Raw genomic sequence first — 20,736 nt, forward strand, 5'->3', positions numbered from 1 at the left:
TATACTGAAGCTCGAGAATATTTTTTAATCTCGTTTAAGGTAGGGTGTCTAAAAGTAGCCTAAAAGATAGTTTTGCCCCTTTTTTTTAATTATAGTTTCCACTATTTTACACCATTTTCCCATTGCAGACAATAGCTCAACTAAAGTTTGATGGAGCCCACCATAATGTCCTTGTGACATTCACTCCATCCTTCAATTTCACATGCTCGTGATAGGATTTCATGCTAAAAACAAGGCCAAACCTGTAACATCCTGAAATTCTGTACTCAAGTACATACTCGTGCCTAAAATTCGAGGTGTTAATAATGTAAGATCTCATATGTATTTCAAGTATTTTCTCAAATTTCCTTTCATTTGGTTTCCATGCAATTACATTCATGAAGGTAATCAACCACAAGAGTAAAATCAACCATATTTATTATTCTATTTGAATGAAGTTCAACTAATTACCAAATGCTCTCACAATGGGAGCCTATTACATCATAGAGTTTTTCTAGTGTAAATATAAATAAAACCAAATTCATAAAACTATTATCTTTATTCAATCAGTGTAGTCTTCCATCGGGAGATGATCCTCTGGATCCTCAACCTGTACGTCACCTGTATCATCTGCACATTTGGAGAGGGTTAATACCCTACTCATAGTGATGGTTATCCTTCAAGGTTATCAATAATTCAAGAGATTTATAAAAGCAATGCAATGGTTCTGATACGTCCCATACTCCACTACTACAAGAGTTATCATTATGAGCAAGCAACATATATGAGATACATGCCTAGCAAAGTATACGTGGTTCATCAAACTTAGCGATCGTCACAATATGAAACATGTTTAGAATTATTTTGCTCGCCCCACATCCCATTCTACGGAGATTCATTGATGTGTCCCATATTAACATGGATTTATGTGGTTATCCCAAGATGACACAATACATGACTCGGATAAATTAGGTGACATGATTTGTTCATAGAGCAACTATTTGCGACATCCAATCCCGAAGGTGATGTAACACACATTGCAAATCACTTATATCAATTTGTACAACACTACCCAAGATATGTGAAATTACGTATTGACCCATGGGCCGCTACCTGAACTGCATTACGTCCACGATATTTATTTGATCGCTAAAAGTAGGATTCCCAACATAATACTTGAGTGCAAGATAGTGACATAGTATTTTGAATTACGCATCAAAGTTCACAGAATTATTAGAGACTTGAAGCATGTAAAATAAGTGCAGGCGATTCAATTCAAGGTTTAAAGGGGAGTAGTTCTTACATAAATTCAAAACGATCATGCAAGGTTAACATCATAACTTAACCATTGTTCTCAAAGGAAAGATAATTGGTGGGGAAATCTTAAATAATTGTAAGAAGGATTCAAAGCATGTGAGGAGACAAAATTTAAACTAAACCAACTCAAATTAATATAAACTTAGAGGAAATCCTTCACCTTTAGTTCTTTGATCGGCTATTAGTAAGGTCAAAGGCCTAAGGTAATCTTAAGATCAGAACATGTTCTCTTGCCCTAACCCACATGAATTGGATGATCAGGATCAGTGCCCAGTTTAGAACTATATTCTCAGCAAGTTTAGTTGTCTTGAAAGGTGTGATTTATATTCTACCTCCTTTGTTGTGAAGGGATAGGAAGAGTTAGAAAAGGAAAGAAAATAAAAGAGATCGGTTGGACCTGAACTATTTTCGACCAGCAGTTCGGTAGACTGGTGCACTCCGCTCATTTTCTTCTCTCTTCTCTTTCATTATCAGTGGTTTGCTGGATGGCACTTGGCAATCTCTTCTCATCCTCCTCTCTCTCTCTCTCTCTCTCTCTCTCTCTCTTTCTTCTTTCTTCCTTGGACATTTTTCTCTGTCCACCTCTCTTTCCTATTTATATTCGCTTGGTCTCTACGAAAAGGGAATCATAGTTGGATGGTGTTTCTTTCCTTACGTGTTCTGTTTACGCAAGGAGTTTAGCAGTTGAACTACGTGTGGGCCCGAATCTATGGAGTTGTAATCATGCTTGGTCCCATCTGATTTCTGGGTGAGATTTCTTGGAAAGGAAGCCATCCAATGGACGTCTCTGATTGATTCCAGATGTCTGTCGTGGTTCCGTTGCTTAGCACGTGATCGGGCAGACATTTGTTGATCAACTAATGGATCGGCCCTCATCTTCCTTGATTCAAGGAGGTTCTCTTGAATGGTTAGATTTTGTTTATCCAATGGTACCTAGCCCGTTGGGTTCTTGATCTGATCGCATCTTCTTGCGAACGAAATCCTAGGAAGTGTGTGGATGAAATTCTCAGAATCATGGTTTGCGTAAGGGAAAAGGCGGAATGCCATATTCCTCTTCCCTTGTGTTCTTTTCAGACACCTTCAACTGATGTGGATTGAATGACTAAGATGATCTCTGTTTAATGGTGGATGCTACAAGATCATTGGTTTTCTCGAACGGTTTTTGTTTTCTTTTGAATTTCTCTTCTGCGCACAGTCCAGTTATGACTGGATTTGTACCTATATGGGGGCTCATCTTCGTGTGGAGTGCCTTGGGGGTTGTTCAAAATTGATCCCTCTGTAGGATGGACAGTTTGGATCAACCCTTCAGATAGTGATGGTGCCCCATCATACAATCACAGCGGACGACTGTCCATCACTAGGAATATAAGGAAAGAAGAGGGAATTTTCAAATTCCATCGGTCAATGCCCGATTTGACACTTCCTGGTTTTGGTGAACCGCCAGACCGTCTATGTTTCGTGCACACTCATTAGGAGCGTGGGTCCCACAGTGGTGATTAATGAGATCCATACCATCGATCCTCTTGTATGGGTCCCATTAGGTTGTTTGATCATGGGTGGTGTCAATTCGAACTCAGGTGGGTCACGTTAGCATGTGGTTACACCTTAGTCTGAAATGCGGGTAGTTACAGATCTAAGACTCAGGTGGGCCACACCATAGGAGTGGGTGATTGAATGCATACCATTGAACCAAGAATTACACTAGACTTGTGTCCCAACTAGATGATTGGTGGACATTTATTAGATAATGTGCCTGATAATCTTCACGATGCAGCCTATCTTTGTTACGAATTTGATTGGTTGTATGTGAAAGTTCACATGTGGCTCTACAATCATTTCCACATCTTGAAATTATATGGCACATGTGGGTCTTTAGTTAGGACATAGAGGCTTTCAATTTTAACAAGAATGGCACTTTGTTAAATAATCAAAATAATTAATTGTTGTGTTTCACTAATGGATTATACTTCTAGCAATAGATTGACACAATGAACAATCTTAACCTTTTAATCCGTGACTTGAAGATAAATGATTAAGAAAACTACTACTAAGATTGGTTCTTTGAATCTTTCAAACCAAGTCATGGTCCATCCACGGTGGGAATAAACATATCGACAATCTAAATTACTAAATCATTTGTCCACTTGTGAGAATTTGAATATATGTGTATCTAACCCTTGGGTAAACAATCACCCCCATTCATAAGACAAACGAATCCACAATAGGGAAGAATGGGAGGGAACACTAATGATTTTTCATATATATATATATATATGCACAACGGAAGTGAACATATTTTCTATTTTGTAGGATCCCAACATAACAACTCTTATTAAGATTAAGTTAAGATTAGGGTTTATTTTTCTGCTATATTTTTAGGTTAGGATTTTTTTTCTGATTTTTTTTTTTAAACTAACATTATTTTCTGTTTTGTAGGATTCTAACATAGTAACTCTTATTCATTAATTTTGTTCCAACACTCTCTCTTATCTTTTCTAGATCTCTTATTTATTTTAGTTTTTCTAGTTTTCTTTTTAGGTTTAATTGTTTAGTTACTTGAGGGATGAGAGTATTTCATGCCCAAGTGGGTTCGTAATGACACCCTCCATCTCTTGAGTGAAGGAGGATTAGTCAAAGGGTTGCCTATCCATCACCATATTAGACACGACCTGAGATCCTCTGAGTTGGTAGAAGTAATGGCTACAAATCAACCTTAACCACCTGTTGAGGAAGTTCAAGATGAAAACAAGGTGCGTAATGCACCCCTACCTCATACTCTATGAGATTATTTACAACCGGCGGGGGTGAGCACACCTTTCTACATAATATTCCAATTGAATGTAGGAACCATGGATATTAAACCATGTGTAATTCAACTCCTCCCGAAGTTTCATGGACTAGAATCTGAAAGTCCATACTTGCATATGAAAGATTTTGATGAAATAATATCTACATTACACTTCACAAACGTGTCTGATGACACAGTTAGGTTAAAATTGTTTCCTTTTTCTTTGAAAGAAAAGGCTAAGTCGTAGTTACATTCCTTAAGACCAAGGTCCATTGGCACATGGGCTGAGATGACAAGGGAGTTTCTTAAAAAGTTCTTTCCATATCATAAAACAAATACCTTAAGGAAAACAATCATGAATTTTGCACAAAAAGCGAATGAAACCTTCTAGTGTTGGGAGCGATTTAAGGATCTCATAAATTCATGTCCACAACATGGCTACAAAACATGGAGTATAACAAGCTTTTTCTATGAGGGATTGACCTCACCCATGCACCAATTTCTGGAAATGATGTGTAATGGGGAATTCATGAATAAGGAAGCCAATGATGCGTGGGATTATTTTGATAAACTTGCTGAAAACACACAATCATGGGATACCTCCTCAAGAACTGCCACTTCTAAGCCTACTCAATCAAAGAAAATAGGAGAAATTTATGTTTTAAAAGAGGAAGATGATATAAATGCAAGAATGGCCAAACTCATAAAAAAAGTCGAGGCCATGGAACTTAAGAAGGTAGAACCCGAAAATGCTACGGAAGTTGTTTGTGGTATTTGTGCTTGTAACATACATACAACTGAGAATTGTCTAACAATTCCTATTTTTCAAGAGATATTGAATGAGCAATCAAATGCCATAGACAACTACCAAAGACCTTTCAGTAGACCCACCTCAAATACATATAACTCAAGCTGGAGGAACCATCAAAACTTCATTTGGAGGAATCGACAAACTACTACTCCTCAAGGGATCCTTAACTAATTTCCGAATCAAAGGAAACCTCAAGAGGATCCGATCTTAAAACATATTCAAAATCAAGAGCTTTTTTATCAGGGTATGCTACAAGCCTTTCAAGACCTTACAAAGGTCATACAAGGGCTTGAGACAAAAAATTTGATTAGGGAGAAAGCGATCCTTCCGGCCCAGCCTCTCCCTAACCCAAAACTGCAATATGAAATAAGTGACCCAAGCTCTTTAAAATAGATGGAAGAAGTTAAATCTATCACCACTCTTAGGAGTGAGAAGACAATTGACAAAGCTATTCTGGTAAGGGCTGAAAATCCTAAGAACCTGGAAATAGATGAGATTGATAGACCTAGTAATGCCCCACATACGTTAGAATTGGAACTTCAAAGTAAGCCGACTGCACCATTCCCTCAGTAGTTGATTGCACCAAAACATCTCTCTAACTCCCAGAACATTCTAGAGGTGCTTAAGCAAATGAAGGTCAGTATTCGTCTACTAGATGTAGTTAAACAAATACTTTCATTTGCCAAATTTTTGAAAGATCTATGCATTACCAAAAGACAATAAATCATACAAAAGAATTTTTTTTTTGATAGAAAAAGTGAGTGTCATCCTCAAGTAAGATATGCCATAAAAATACAAAGATCCTGGTAGCCCAACCATCACTTGTGTAATTGGGAACTGCTGGATTGATCACGCACTTCTTGACTTAGGGGCGAGTGTAAATTTGATCCCTTATTTAGTTTATGAACAATTGGGTCTAGGTGAATTAAAACCTACCCAGACCATATTACAACTCACTAATCGATCAGTTCATGTACCGAGAGGGATGATTGAGGATGTGTTGGTCTAAGTTGATAAATTCTAATATCTAGTAAATTTTATTGTCTTGGATACTCAACCCATCATAGATGTGAGCACTTAAACTCTAGTAATTCTTGGTCACCCATTCCTTACTACATCAAATGCCATCATTAATTGTAGGAATGAAATTATGAATTTATCTCTTAGAAAAATTACATTGGAACTCAACATCTTTTTCAATATGAATAAACAATCAGACGATGATGATGATACCCACAGCATTAACATGATTGATTATTTCGTGGAAGATAGAGCACTCCTGACTCTATACTCTTACGCTCTAAAGACTTGCTTAGCCCACTTCCCTGATTTAGATAATGATATGATTAGGGAGATGGATGCCTTGCTTGATGCTACGCCGGTACTTGAAGTTAATCGGTGGAGGCCACAATTTGAGAAATTGCCCCAATTTGATGTAGTTCATTTACCATCTAGCCTCAAAGCAATGAAGCTTGACTTAATATCTTTGCACTCTGATCTTAAATATATCTACTTACGTCAAGATGAGACATACCCGGTGGTGATCTTTTTTCACCTTGAGAAGGAACAAGAGAGTATACTTATTTCTACTCTCATTGAGCATAAAGGAGCCATTGGATAGTCAATTGCAGACCTCAAGGGAATTGACCCTTTGATTTATACTCATTGCATCCATCTTGAGAATAATGTGAAAACCTCCCGATAACCACAATGTCAACTCAATCCAAATATGAAAAAAGTGGTTAAGGCTGAGGTAATTAATCTGTTGGAAGTAGGTATCATATACCCTATATCCGACAGTCAATGGGTGAGTCCAACTCAGGTAGTTCCTAAGAAGTCTAGAATCACCATCGTAGCCAATGCTGACAATGAACCCGTGCCAACTAGAGTTACTACTGGTTGGAGAATGTGCATTGACTACAGGAAGTTGATTACCCTCACAAGGAAGGACCACTTTCCTGTACCCTTCATTGATTAAATTTTAGAAAGGCTACATGGTCATTTTTACTACTGCTTCCTAGACGAATATTCGGGTTGCAATCAGATAGAGATAGCTCTTGAAGATCAAGAAAAGACAACGTTTGGCACCTCTGCTTACTGAATGATGCCATTTGGACTATATAATGCCCCCGTCACTTTTCAGCGATGCATGTTGAGTATTTTTTCTGACATGATTAAGCAATATTTAGAGGTCTTCATGAACGTCTTCTTTGTCTTTGGTCCATCCTTCAGCGAGTGTTTGAAAAATCATAAATGTGTGCTGAAGCAATGTGAGGAAAAGAATTTGGTTTTGAATTTGGAGAAATGTCATTTTATGGTGCCCAAGGAAATTTTTATTGGATATATAATTTCATCTAAGGGAATTGAGGTAGACAAGGCTAAAATTGATCTTATCTCTAGCCTACCTCCACCCAAGAGCATACGTGACATGCGATCCTTCTCAAGACACGCCAGATTTTATAGACCATTCATAAAGAACTTTAGTCATCTTTTATGTCCTTTATGCAATCTACTTCAAAAGGATACACCATTCGAGTGGAGTGAAGAATATCAGAGAGCTTTTTCTAAGCTGAAGGGCATGTTGACAACCGCTCCTATCATGCAGCCACCTGAATGGATCATCCCTTTTGAGATTATGTGTGATGCATCTGACTATGCTATTAGGGCAGTATTAGCCCAGAGAAAAGAAAAGAAGCCCTATATGATTCATTATGCGAGTATAATTCTAAATTCTGCCCAAGTGAACTACTCTATTACAGAAAAGAAACTTTTAGCCATAGTATTCGTTTTAGACAAATTTAGGTCTTACTTGATCGAATCCAAGATCATATCATTTAAACTTATCATGCAGTGATGAAGTACCTTCTTTCTAAGAATGATGATAAACCCTGCTTAATAAGATGGATCCTTCTACGCCAAGAGTTCAACATAGAAATATGAGACAAAGGGGGAGTAGAAAACGTAGTGGCTGACCATCTCTCGAGGATTGATCTTCCTGATTCCCTTGAGTCGATACCAAGAAATGACATGTTCCCTAATGAACAATTGTTTAAACTCTCCTAATTACCTTGGTTTGCTGACATTGTGAATTATCTTGTCATAGGTTTCACGCTGACATATTGGACTGCGCAAGATAAGAAGAAATTCTTTGCCGATGTCCACAAGTTTTTCTAGGATGATCCTTAATTGTTTAAATATTGTCTGGACCAAATTCTAAGGAGATGTGTTCCAAACAATGAACATCAGAGTGTTATCTCCTTTTGTCACTCTTAGGCTTATGGTGGTCACTTTTCTGCTAAAAAGACTACGGTCAAAATCCTGCAGTGTGGCTTTTACTGGCCCACGATGTTCAAAAATACTCATGAGTTTTGTAAAGCTTGTGAGCATTGTCTGAAATTGGGAGGATTGTCTCATAAAAATATGATGCCGCAAAACCCAATTCTTATCATTGAAGCATTTAATTGTTAGGGCATCGATTTCATGGGGTCATTCCCCCAATCCTTTAGAAATATTTACATTTTATTGGCAGTAGACTATGTCACTAAGTGGGTCGAAGTGATCTCATACCGGAATAATGATTACAAAATGGTGATTAGATTATTAAAAGAAAACATCATTTCCTGGTTTAGAACGCCTCGGGCCATCATTATTGATGGAGGTTCACACTTTTGTAATATGCCATTTGAGAACAGAATGAACATCTTTCATAAGGTGAGCACTCTATACCACCTGTAAACAAGCGGGCAGGCTAAGATTTTCAATAGAGAAATTAAGTAAATTCTGAAAAAAATGGTTAACCCTGACTGTAAGGATTAGTCAATCCGCTTAACCGATGCTTTATAGGCTTATCGTACAACTTTTAAGATCCCATCGGAATGTCTCCCTTTTGACTTGTCTATGGGAAAGCTTGTTACTTGCCTGTAGAGTTGGAACATAGAGCGTACTGGGCTATCAAAAATCTGAATTTTAATTTGGACAATGCTGGCTTGCTGTGCAAACTTCAATTGAATGAACTCAAATAAAATCAATACGATGCTTATGAGAACTTAAGAATTTACAAGGACAGGATGAAGGTATTCCATGACAAGACTATCCTTGGAAAATCATTCATAACCGGTCAAAAAGTCATTCTGTACAATTCTCGGTTACATCTTTTTTCAGGTAAACTTCGATCTCGTTGGACCGGTCCCTTCATTGTTACTAATGTCTATCCTCATGGGGCAGTTGAGATAAAGAATCCAATGAATTGCAATGATTTCAAAGTAAATGGACACCGTCTCAAGCCATTTGTTGAGAAGTTTGATTCAAAGGACATGTCCATGCCTCTGACCGATCCTATATACCAGGATTGACCTCCTAGTCTGACGGAGGTGTAGTGAAGTTTATTACTTTCATATGATTTAGGATCAGGATAGTTTGATTTCAGTTTGTTTAGTCTTTATACTAACCCATTTATATGTTAAAAACTTTGGAAAAGCTTCAATTCTCCTTCTTCATGTATTATCTTCCCATCACTTTTCATTTCTTTTCGTTGTCTCATGTGCATTACATGCTCATATATTTTACATTGAGGACAATGTAGGTTTTAGGTTGGGGGTGTGGATTAGGTAGCCTAATCAGTGTTTTCTTAGTTTTGAGCAAAAAAATTATAAAATTTTTCAAGTTTTCAAGCTAAAAACCTGTTTGGAAAGTGATAGTTTGTGTATTTAAGAATGCCTTAAGTACGATGATAAGATAGAGATCGAATTTTGAATTGTTGGAATTTAATTAACCAAGTAGACTATCGTCTAAGTTCTTACATTTAAATTGATTGGGAGGAAGTTTGAATATCATGTTAATTTAAATCACATGACACATTCAATTTGCTTTCTTGGAATATGCTAGAATTTCTGAGAGTTAGTATGAGTATCATTGATAGATATTAAGAATTAAGTCTAGAGATCTTATCCACTTTAAAAAGATAAAAAGAATCAGTTAAAAAATAGTGAGATCGACAAAAATGTCATGTGTGATGAAAAGACTAGAAAATTTTGGAAAAGAATGATAAATCTAAAAAGAATAAAGATGAAAAGAATGAATAAGTAAAAGTGACCATCGATATAAAATAAAATAAAAAAAAAAACTGAAAAAAGAAGAAAAAGGAGGATAAGTTCGGAATCAGATCTTGACTATTCAATTAATCTTGAGGTGATGAGCATGACTAACATTATGAAATGATAGTGTTTTAATGAAAAGATAGTTGAACTTCATTGAGCACATTGAAAAACTTGATATATGAACTTATGTTCCTAAGTGATTGATATATAACCCATTTGATTGATTGCTTATGTGATTCGTCTCAAAGTTTTCAAAGTTCCACTTTCTCGTCTTGATTCTATTCATTCATACTTGATTACAGAAAATATTATTTTCTAAAAGAGGTTTGCACACTGAGAATTAAGGATATCTTCACGTATGTTTTGCTCGGGACTAACAAAATGTTGGTTGGAGGTGTGTTAAGTATGAAATATTACATATTTTTCCCTATTTAGACCTTGCTTTTATAAACATGATAGCGCTTAATCGATTTAATTATGCATGCTTTCATGTCCGAGGTTATTTCGAGAGCTTAAGGTGAAATTGATATTAAAAAAGAAGATTTATGCTTAAAAGATTACTAAATGAAGATTTGGATATTTGAAAATCATTAATGAAGAATTTACATGCCAAAGATCCAAGGAAACTAAGTGAGGGATGAAGAAAATCGAAGATTTGAAGTGAAGAAAAGGAATCCTCAAAATTGTTCTGAAAAAAGAAGATTCTCAAAAATTGCTCTAAAAAAATGTAGTCTGGAATTCTGAGTCTAGAGCAGAATTTTCCTAAAACAGACTTTCAATCTAAAAGAAGTGTAGTTTCAGTCCGATCGAAATTGCACAAAACAGTCCAACCAGAAACACAATTTTCAGCCTTAATTCGGTCCGACCAAAATCAGGCAGATTCGTCTAGTGAGAAAGTGCAATTTCAGCTTTAATTCGGTCTGACCAAAGCATAACTTTTTACGCAAATTTGAGGCAGTTTCAAAGTCGGTTCAAGCAAATACTATAAATATGGATCTTTTAATTATTTCTAAGCACGAATTAGGGTTGGAAGAGTGGAGCAAAGTATTGAAGAACTTCAATGAGTCCTTCCTTCTTCCTCAATCTTCTTCTTTTAGCTAGTTTTTATGCTTTATTTAAGAGTTTTTAGTTCAATCATATCTTTGGTTGGCTAAATCTCTTGGCTAGGGCTAAGAGGTGAAGCTTGTAGCATGTATGGATGTTTATTTTACTTTGATTCTTATTTATATTGAACTTTATTGACTTTTAGGTTGAATTTAAGAAATGTTTTTAGTTTTCTATAGTTTCTTGTGACTCAAATTACAATATATGTTGTGATAGCTTTAAGTATCTTCTTTTCCATTCTGAGATTATGAGATTGGTAAATCCTGTTGTTTATCATCGTTTCCTGGGCATGGTAGGGTGATGAAATTCCTTCCACTCATCACAATTCTCTTCCATTAAGAATTAAGTCAATGAAAGTTCAGATTTGATTTAATTACTTTATCTTCCAATTGGATAGGATAGGACTCCAATTCCAATTGTGTTCTTTAAATCAAGCAAGGTAGCATCTTGATAGATACAAGTGGATCCTTGGCACCGTAGTTCCCACCTTTAAATTCATAAGTTTTAATTAACTTTATTCACAATTATTCTTCTTTATTCCATATTTAGATTAGATCTTTTTATAGTTCTAGTTTTAGTTATTTCAGAATACGTACAAGTTTAGTCCCTGTGGATTCGACCTTGGTCTTACTGAGTTATTACTACATTGCAACCCTACACTTGGGGTTGTGAACATAAAAGCATAGAGAGCCATTGTCAACGCCTCTGTTAGGGGTCGAGGAAGACACACATTGTCCACACAAGTGTACCACACATGATCAACACGTTTGTAAAGAGATGAAGATGGGAGAAAACTTCATCAAGGCTCTCTCTCTCTCTCTCCTCTTCTCTTCTCTACAAGTGATGTTAAGGGAAGGATGTCCAGGGCTCTTTAGTTGCACCCTCCTCTCAGGAACATGATCACATATATAAGGAGATGTCAGGGTTTCAAGACACACTATCAATGGGCTGAGCTTGGGGTTGGTCACAGCATGGATTTTGAACTGTTTTAGACCAGGCCTATTCAAAATTCTACTTTTGGAAAGCCCAATCCCTACCCATTAACACCCCTAGTTTCAAGGGTGCACCTAAATATGGTGCTCCACCACCCAATAAACTTCAGCATATCCTACTATAAAGGAAGCTCGTTAAACACATTATCCATGCATCTATCATGATCCAATCCTTCCAATATCATAGCCATCCACCAAATATTTATATCCGTTGGTGTTAAATAATCAACCATCATATCTCGACCATCAGATCTTCATCAAGTGTGATTAAAAACATTTTAATAGCTATAAATAAAACATCAATAATTGAAAACCTTCAAAAATCCATTAAAAACTTTTTTAGTGCTTTGTCCAGCAATAAAATCACTAGATGAGTCTCGATCTAATCAAATCTATCCATATACATGTGTCCTTAGGTAAATCTGAAGGATCCCTTATTAACTCGTGCAAGAATAAACAACTCCTGATGGAAGTGCCCACCTACATCTACTTTTAATGGCCCTTAAGAAGAGGTAAAGCCAACCACTTAGGATTGTGACCCTTAAACATCCTCACATATAAGGAATGATCATCTTTCATGCATCATCAAGTTCTAATCACCAATTGATCATTGTTCACACTGATCGGCCTCCAAACTACAGACTTTATTTTGATCCTACTAATGTAAGCTTTCAAAGGACCTACCATTAATCCTATGTTCATGTCACACATACACTCTTATATTGGGTAAAGGAAAAATGATACACTGACACTAAGTTGGTCCTAATGGTGGAGATTGTTCATTTTGACCCAAGTTAATTCCCTCACATGGGATGATCATACATCTTATAATGTGATGCACATAGGTGTGTACCAAACACATATGATAATCATGGTACATTAGGGTACTAACATCCATAGGCCACAACTCTCCAAGATCAATGACCATATGTCCAATCTCAAGTTCTTAAGCATATATGAAGGAACCAATCCTCTACATAACTCATACTCAAATATGTTGAAGAAGATACCACTAATTAACTAAGGCACCACTACTTATCCACAAAGACATTTGGTCATCATGATCTACATCATAGCTTGACCCTATTACATTCATACGACCAGGGGATTTGGAGTACACATTGGTTTTTCAGGAAACCAATGCAACAATCTTTCACTTGCCCTAAATTTAATTTATGCTCAAATCCATTAAGCAAACATGTCAAAGAGGACTTCCTAATAGGGTTAAGGAATCAAACTTTTCTTCTCATAGCCCACTAAATCTTTCTCGTGGTAAGTCTCACTATTCAATACACACAGTTGTGTCTCATACTAGTTCCACAATTATCATTCACACCTTTGCCTTTTAAAACTTTTTTGATAAAGAAAAACCGAATCACCCACCAGTTCGATTAAGAATCCCATGATCTATTGATAACATCATGTGCATCTTGAACACTTGAATCATCTCGTAACTCACTAGCATATCACATAATAAGTGTTAAGAGTGAAATATTGTATATTTTTCCCTTGTTATGCATTGGTTTTAAGAACATGAATGCACTTAATTGATCTAATTACACATGTTTTCTCTTACAAGGTGATTTTGAGAGCTAAGGAAAGAATGATACTTAAAGCATGGATTTAATATTTAAAGAATTACCAATTGGAGGATTGGATCTATGGAGGTCAAGATTGAAGAATTCAAGAGTCCAATATCCAAGGAAACCAAGTGAAAAATGAAGAAAATCAAAGTCGCAAAGTGAAAAAAAATCAAAACTGCAGAACTCGATTGTTCGATGTCATCGAAAACACCTTTGACACCATCAAAGTAAGCGTTCAATGACATCAAAGCCACTTCGATCTCATCGTAAAATTCAGAAAAACCCAATTTACTTAATAGACAGAATTGGGCATTCTTCAATCCCATTGAGGAGATGTTTGATGCCATTGAAGGAGGCTCAATGCCAACGAAAAAAATATACAGATTCAAAATTTTGTTGCTGGATGGTTTTTCAATTTCACTCAGACTCATCGATGCCATCGAAGCTGCAATAGCTATATAAAATTGTGTCAATTTTAAAGTCTGTGCAAATCAAACCTATTTAAATGAATGTTTTAAGTGTTTCTATACATGAATTAGGGTAGAATGAGTAGAGCAAAGAATTATGGAGCTTTAACGAGTCATTCCTCCTCTTCAATCCTTCAATTCTGGTTAGTTTTTATGTTTTTTTTTATATAAGAGTTATAGTTCAATCATGTTTATGGTTGGCTAATCTCTTATCTAGAGATAAGAGGTGAAGCTTATAATTTTTATTAATATTTATTTTACTTTGATTTAAGTTATTTAGTTTTAATGTTAAACAGTTCATTGATTTTGGTTTGAATGAAGAGAAATTTTTTTTGTACTTTGATCCATTGTCGACTTTAGGCACTTTGGATGCTTGGCAAATTTTTTATATGTTCTTACATGTTTTACAATTATTTGATCCGTAAAATTCATTGATCTATCATTGACTCCGGGCATGACAGATGCTTTAAATTCCCTGCGATCAGTACGCTGATGCTTTATGAGGGAATCAATTCAATGAAAGTTCAAATATGTTTTGAACTATATGAATGATGAATTAACTGCTCTATTATCCGGCTAGATAGGATAAGACTTTGATTCTAGTTGTGTAATCCTATTAAATTAAGTAAAGTAATATTAAGGAAGCTATAAGTGGATCCTTGGTACTCTAGTAGTTTATCTTTGATAGTTTCTTTCATAATTGATCTCTTTTATCCATACTTTAGTCATTAGTTTTGATTCTAGTTCTAGTTCTAACGTATTCTAGAAATGACATAATAGCAAGTCCATGTGGGTACGACCTTGGTCTCACTGAGTTATCACTACATCGTAGCCTTGCACTTAGGGTTATTATTACAATAAGCTGACAATATTATCATATAAGTGAAATAATCAATTGAGCACCTAAGATATCATCACTAGAAGCATAGTATTTACTAAGTGGGCTAAGATCCTAGGTAATTCTAATAAAAAATGCCCTCTTATATGCATGGGTAACCATGGTGCCTAGTTCCTCCCACTAAGGCATTCATGTCTAGCTTTAAATTATGTACACGTGTACACTATAGGGAACCCATTAAAGTTATTGCTCTTATTATATATGGGTGGTAGTAAACATCATTTCTTAAGGACTAGGATATTTGAGGGGTATTTATGATTAGTGCATACCAAAGCTATTATGCCCATACAACGCTTATCATAAGACAACTTATTCGCATCATAGCATGTATAGTAATCATTTGCATAATGCGCTTTAAACTTTTTCATTATCTCTGACAAATCAACAAGGCACAATATCAATTATATTTTGCATGTCATCTATGAAACCATATGTTAAGCACACAACATCTCTAAGGTTTTGTATTAACACTCTCTACGCAAGGTGGTCATGCACGCACTCAAGAGTGTGGCTTGTGCAATATATAGATTGCCTTAATGCACTTACAAAGCTTGGAATTTTCACTAGCCCATATGAGCCTTATGGTCAACTACACCAGTAAAATCACCTTAAGTTGGAGACCAGAGATCCCCCAATTAAGATGACTCTTGGATAATGTTTACAATTGGAAATTTTACGTAAAGACATCAATGATGGAGAAGGGATTAGGCACCCTTCTTCGCCCGTACTTGTGTGTTGTCTCTATTTTACAAATTTTTATTTTATTTTTAAATTTTCAAGGTTCCAAATGGTCTTATACTAACCGTCTAGACGATTGTTGACAATGTTGAAACTGACTAGTAAATCACTACTCAAACCTACACCAAGGAGTACCTACGTTGAATTGGAGAAGAAAATAGCTATAAAGGAGAAAAAATGACAAATATAATGCACTAAAAAGTAAATAAGAAAAAAAAAATGTTCAAACAATGCCTAACTTCTGATACAACAAGATCTGAAAGTTCAACAAAGTGTAGAGCATACAATCAAGTGTTACTTAAACTATAAGCATGGCCTGTATGAGAGGGAGGATGTGCAAGTACAAATATTATAAATAATAATAATAATAATAAACAGTTGGACAGCTGCCCATACACATGAAGATGTGGGAAGAGGAAATGAGAGCCAGGACACTTCCTAAGATGAACTTATCATAATCTCAAATCTCAACTCTACTCTGTCGATCTTAAATTATAGAGATGACTTATATGCTTGTATAAACCGGGTTGAAAGACTTAGATGGTTGAGATGGGGTATATGGACACTCTTATTCTCCCACTATTCTCTCACTCTCACTCTCTCAAGCCTTAAGTGTTGTAAGTTGAGAACTAACTATCAAGTGTGTTAAAATGAGAGGGGTGAGCCTCTATTTATAGAGCATAGCCTGGTTTTTTTTTATAATAAGTAGTTACTTTAAAGGCAAACATGCCATATGGAGTGATCTTAGTGGTTGAGAGACACATGAAATCATGGATTCACTTTGTTAAGTGGTAAAACGAGTAATTTCACCATCCGAAGGAAAAAATTATTTTTGGGAGATGGTTGTGGGCAGCTGGCACAACAAAACTAGCTGTTGTTTTCTCCTTGGTATAGAGGAATCCCTAAATCACGTTGCTCTAACTTGAGGGCTAGGATTGTGTTGTGGTGAATGGCTAAGATGGAAAGGAAAGAGGGTGCATGGATTGCCAGCTTATCACACTGAAAATAGAATTTTCATTTTCAAAAAATATCGCACACAACTCTATTTTTGTCAGACATCCTGAGTACGTATATGTGCGAAAATGTGCGGACCTACGCAAGGTTTGGTTGGAATTCCCCTCCAAGCCGGATAGACGGTTCAAATCATCCAAATGGATGATCATGGTAAGCCAAATGGACGTTGTCCATTCGTCCGTTGCAGGCGGGAGAAATTCAAAAGGAGGGAGAGACTTTCCTCTTTCGTATTTTGAGGGTCAAACCCGATTTTACCAGGCTGACCGATTCGGTGCAGCAAGGGTGTATGCTTGCTGGTTGTACTCACACAGCAGATGTGGGGGCAATGGTGATGTCCTGATGGATCCAGGTTGTTCATTCATTTCGCCAGCTCAATTTAGGATCCCAACCCAAAGGATGAGGCAGATTCTAAACTCAGATGGGCCTTACCTAGTGATTTTTTGATTTTATTGTGGACTTCTTTCGATCAGATGATCAGATCATCCTTATATATGATATTCAGGTTTCCTATGGATTCCCAGTCAATTCTAAAGGGAATTTAACGGTTGGTTAAGTGTTAATTAGTTAGCTTGTACGGTTTAGGTCTGGTTTGATCATTAAGTTGTTAAGAACACGTTGAACGATGGATCTGATGATCCAGAATTTAATGTTGTTAATGGATGGTTTGATTTGTTTATCAAGGAGATTAAAACCCTAAAAAAACGGGTTTCTCAGATGATATGAATGCCTACCTTCAAAACCAATAGACGAATGTTTTGATTTATGTTGTTGATCACTCCCAACGGTCAAATTTAAGCTAGAGTGTGTGAATGTTGACATTAATTTTAATGTGTTTATGCTCGGTTAGGTCTTCATGGTAATACCCCAAGTACTAAAAGGTACCGGGTGTCACAATGCATGCCTATTATGCATCAAGCCATTTATATAATATAATAAAAATAGATTACCCCATTGTCCATCATTGTAGATTAGGGCTTTGAAGACTGATGAGAAGGGAGGTTTCAATTTCATGCATAAGTGCAAGCCTCGATTTATCACAGGGTTTCATTGCACATGCATGCCTTAGTGCATTATTTAACTCATGCTTGTGGTCTTCCAAACTATATGCATGCAATCGATTGAGCAAGTGCAAGCCTCGATTTATCACATGCATGCCTATTCCATATCATCAAAGCCATTTTATACCATATAAAAGAAGATTACCCAATTATCTGTCATTGTAGAATGGGGCTTTTAAAAGTGGTGAGAAGGGAGGTTTTAATATTTCATGCATGAATAATTTGTATGATCATGCAACCTTTGTTTCAAAAACCTATCCACAATTGCGTTGTCTCACAAATGCATGCCTTGGTGCATGATGAAAGATATGCATCTCTCTTCCAAACATGCATGCAATCGATTTAGCATGTGGAAGCCCCGATTGAACAGATGCATGCCTCTGCTACATGCTAATAAGCCATTTTATTGACGCTTAATCAATTAATCATCATACTTGAAGAGAGTTTTCAAGGAAAAGAGAAAGGAATGTAGGAAGGAAAAAGAAGTAATTTTTCCGTGCATGCATCCTCCACATGATTGTTGTGAAATATGTTGGAAATACTGAAAATTAATAAATAAATAAAAATTAAAAGTAAAATCATTTTCTTTGTTTCACCGGGCTGGTTGTCCTTAAAGCGTGATTCACCCCCACAAACACGGCTCCGCCATGTACCATTGTCATCGAAATCAGATTGCATACTCCAACTGAGTAACTCAGTTAGGTCCACCTTGAATGTATGTAGTCTATCCACACTGTCCATCTAATTTAAGGGGTTGATACCAAAATTGTGATGGGGTTTTCCTCCTCAGGTCAGAGGAGATGAGGTGCGGTTCAGATGCCACAAATAGTGGAATTCCCGAGCTGACCAGTCTTGCAGCCTGCTCGACCGGTCGAGTGAACAGTGCTCAACCAGTCCTGGGGCACTCAACTCAAAGTCCAGCGAGCTCTGCGAACAGTGCTCGACCATTCGAGTGAACTGTGCTCGACCAGTTCTGCAACCTGCACGACCAGTTCTGGTTACGCAGATTTGAGTCCGATTTTGTGCGGGATTCGGATTTTTGAGGTGGTTTTCGCAAGGGTGCGAAAGAGAGTTTCGTAAAATATAAATAGGAGGTCCGTAGGGTTTTCTGGGGTATTTAAGAGGTAATGCAAGAGGGTTTCCTAAAGCTTTGCAATGGTTTGTTAAAGGGTTTAGGGCCATCAAAGGTGTGAGAGAAAGAAAGAGAGAGGAAGCTTGCAGAAGGGAGGTTATGCTCGTGGAGGTGATCTACTGTGTAATCAACATCTCAATTCTTCTATGTCCTCGTAATCGGTGAGATCTCTCCGTTTTCTTTATTTTTCTTATTGTTTATCCACTCTTGCATGAGTGAAGAGGGTTGTAACGTTCTATTTTATAGTGGATTGTTGATCTGGATGAGGTCTCATAGTTTTTACCTCTTAAAGGTTTTTCACGTAAAAATCTCTTATGTGGTGTGGTTTATGCTTTAATTTATTTCATTGTTTTATTATCCTATAATTCTGATTTGTTTTAGGAGGCTAGATCCTAAGGTTTTATGCAAGACCCCCAACAAAGTCGTATCAAAGCTAAGTTTATTGAACGGGTAGGATCAGTTTTGAATTATAGAAGGTGGCTCACTAAGGATGTTCAGCCTCAATGGTTCTAACTGGACCATATGAAAGGCTAAGATGGCGGACTTGCTTTATTACAAGGACTTATATTCTCCAATTTTAGGTGTATCAGCAAAATTCAAGGATATGTCTAATGATGATTGGAAGAAGATGGACCGAAAGGTAGTGAGGTTTATTAGACAATGGTTGGACAATTCCATATTCCGCCATGTGTCTACGAAGACCTCAGCCACTAGCCTATGGCTGAAATTGGAAGGGCTGTATGAGAGAAAGACAGCTGGTAATAAGATTTTTCTGATAAGGTGACTTGTGAATCTCAAGTTGAAAGGTGGTGCTTCTGTGGCCGAGCACATGAATGAGGTTAGCAATATAGTGAACCAACTCTCCTCTATGAAGATGGTCCTAGATGATGAATTGCAAGCTTTGTTATTGCTTAGTTCATTACCTGATAGTTGGGAGACATTGGTGGTGTCTCTAAGTAACTCCGCGCCTGACGGAAAGATTTTCATAGAACAGGTTACTAGCTATCTCTTCAATGAGGAGAGAAGGAGGAAGTTTCAGGGGTCTACTCAGCAAGAGGCCCTTGTGACATAGGAACGGGGGAGAGGAAAGGACGGGAAGGGCGGGAGGCCTGAGATAAATTAAGAGGCAAGTCGAGTATAAGGAAAGATGTTAAATGCTGGAATTGTGGCAAGAAAGGCTACTATAAGTATGAATGTCGTAAAAATCAGAACGATAAGAAAGGAAAATGAAAGGAGAAGGAATATGAATCAGATTCCACTACGATCGCTTTAGATGGCGACGTTCTAGTTATTCTTTCAGGAGATCACGATATATGTCTCACGGCTACGAGTCAGGACACCAACTGGGTGATTGACTCGGGAACTTCTTTTCATGCGACTCCATGAAGGGACTTCTTCACAAACTACAAGTCAGGTGATTATGGGACCGTGAAGATGGGGAAATTCTAGCATATTGAAGATCATAGGGGTCGGTGATATTTATGTGAAGACCGATGTGGGCTGCACTTTGGTTCTCAGGGATGTGAGGCATATCTCAGACCTTTACCTCAACTTGATGTCGATGGGAAGGTTAGATGATGATGGCTATGAAAGTCAGTTTGCTGGTGGGCAATGGAAACTCATCAAGGGTTTATTGATTGTAGCCAGAGGAATGAAGTGTTACACCCTTTACAAGGCAAGTGTTAGTCTGTGCAAGAGTGGGTTGAATGCAGCGGAAGATTCAGCTATTGACATGTGACACAAGCGTCTAGGCCACATG

At 37.0% G+C, this 20,736-nt stretch overlaps 1 long non-coding RNA gene and 1 other non-coding gene across 2 annotated transcripts; both read right to left on the reverse strand.

Annotated features, from left to right (window-relative positions):
- Nucleotides 1–400: 400 nt before the first annotated feature.
- LOC131228661 (uncharacterized) lies at nt 401–1,811 on the reverse strand. The gene is made up of 3 exons (XR_009163045.1): nt 1,694–1,811; nt 1,457–1,531; nt 401–609 (listed from the first exon to the last, which is right to left on the reverse strand). It is a non-coding gene; the product is annotated as an uncharacterized LOC131228661 (long non-coding RNA).
- A 2,609-nt stretch (nt 1,812–4,420) lies between these two features.
- On the reverse strand, nt 4,421–4,525 carry LOC131238245 (small nucleolar RNA R71). Its single transcript, XR_009167652.1, has one exon. It is a non-coding gene; the product is annotated as a small nucleolar RNA R71 (small nucleolar RNA).
- Between the last annotated feature and the right edge of the window lie 16,211 nt (nt 4,526–20,736).

This window comes from Magnolia sinica, chromosome 2 (genome assembly GCF_029962835.1).
Source record: "Magnolia sinica isolate HGM2019 chromosome 2, MsV1, whole genome shotgun sequence".
Classification (NCBI taxonomy): domain Eukaryota; kingdom Viridiplantae; phylum Streptophyta; class Magnoliopsida; order Magnoliales; family Magnoliaceae; genus Magnolia; species Magnolia sinica.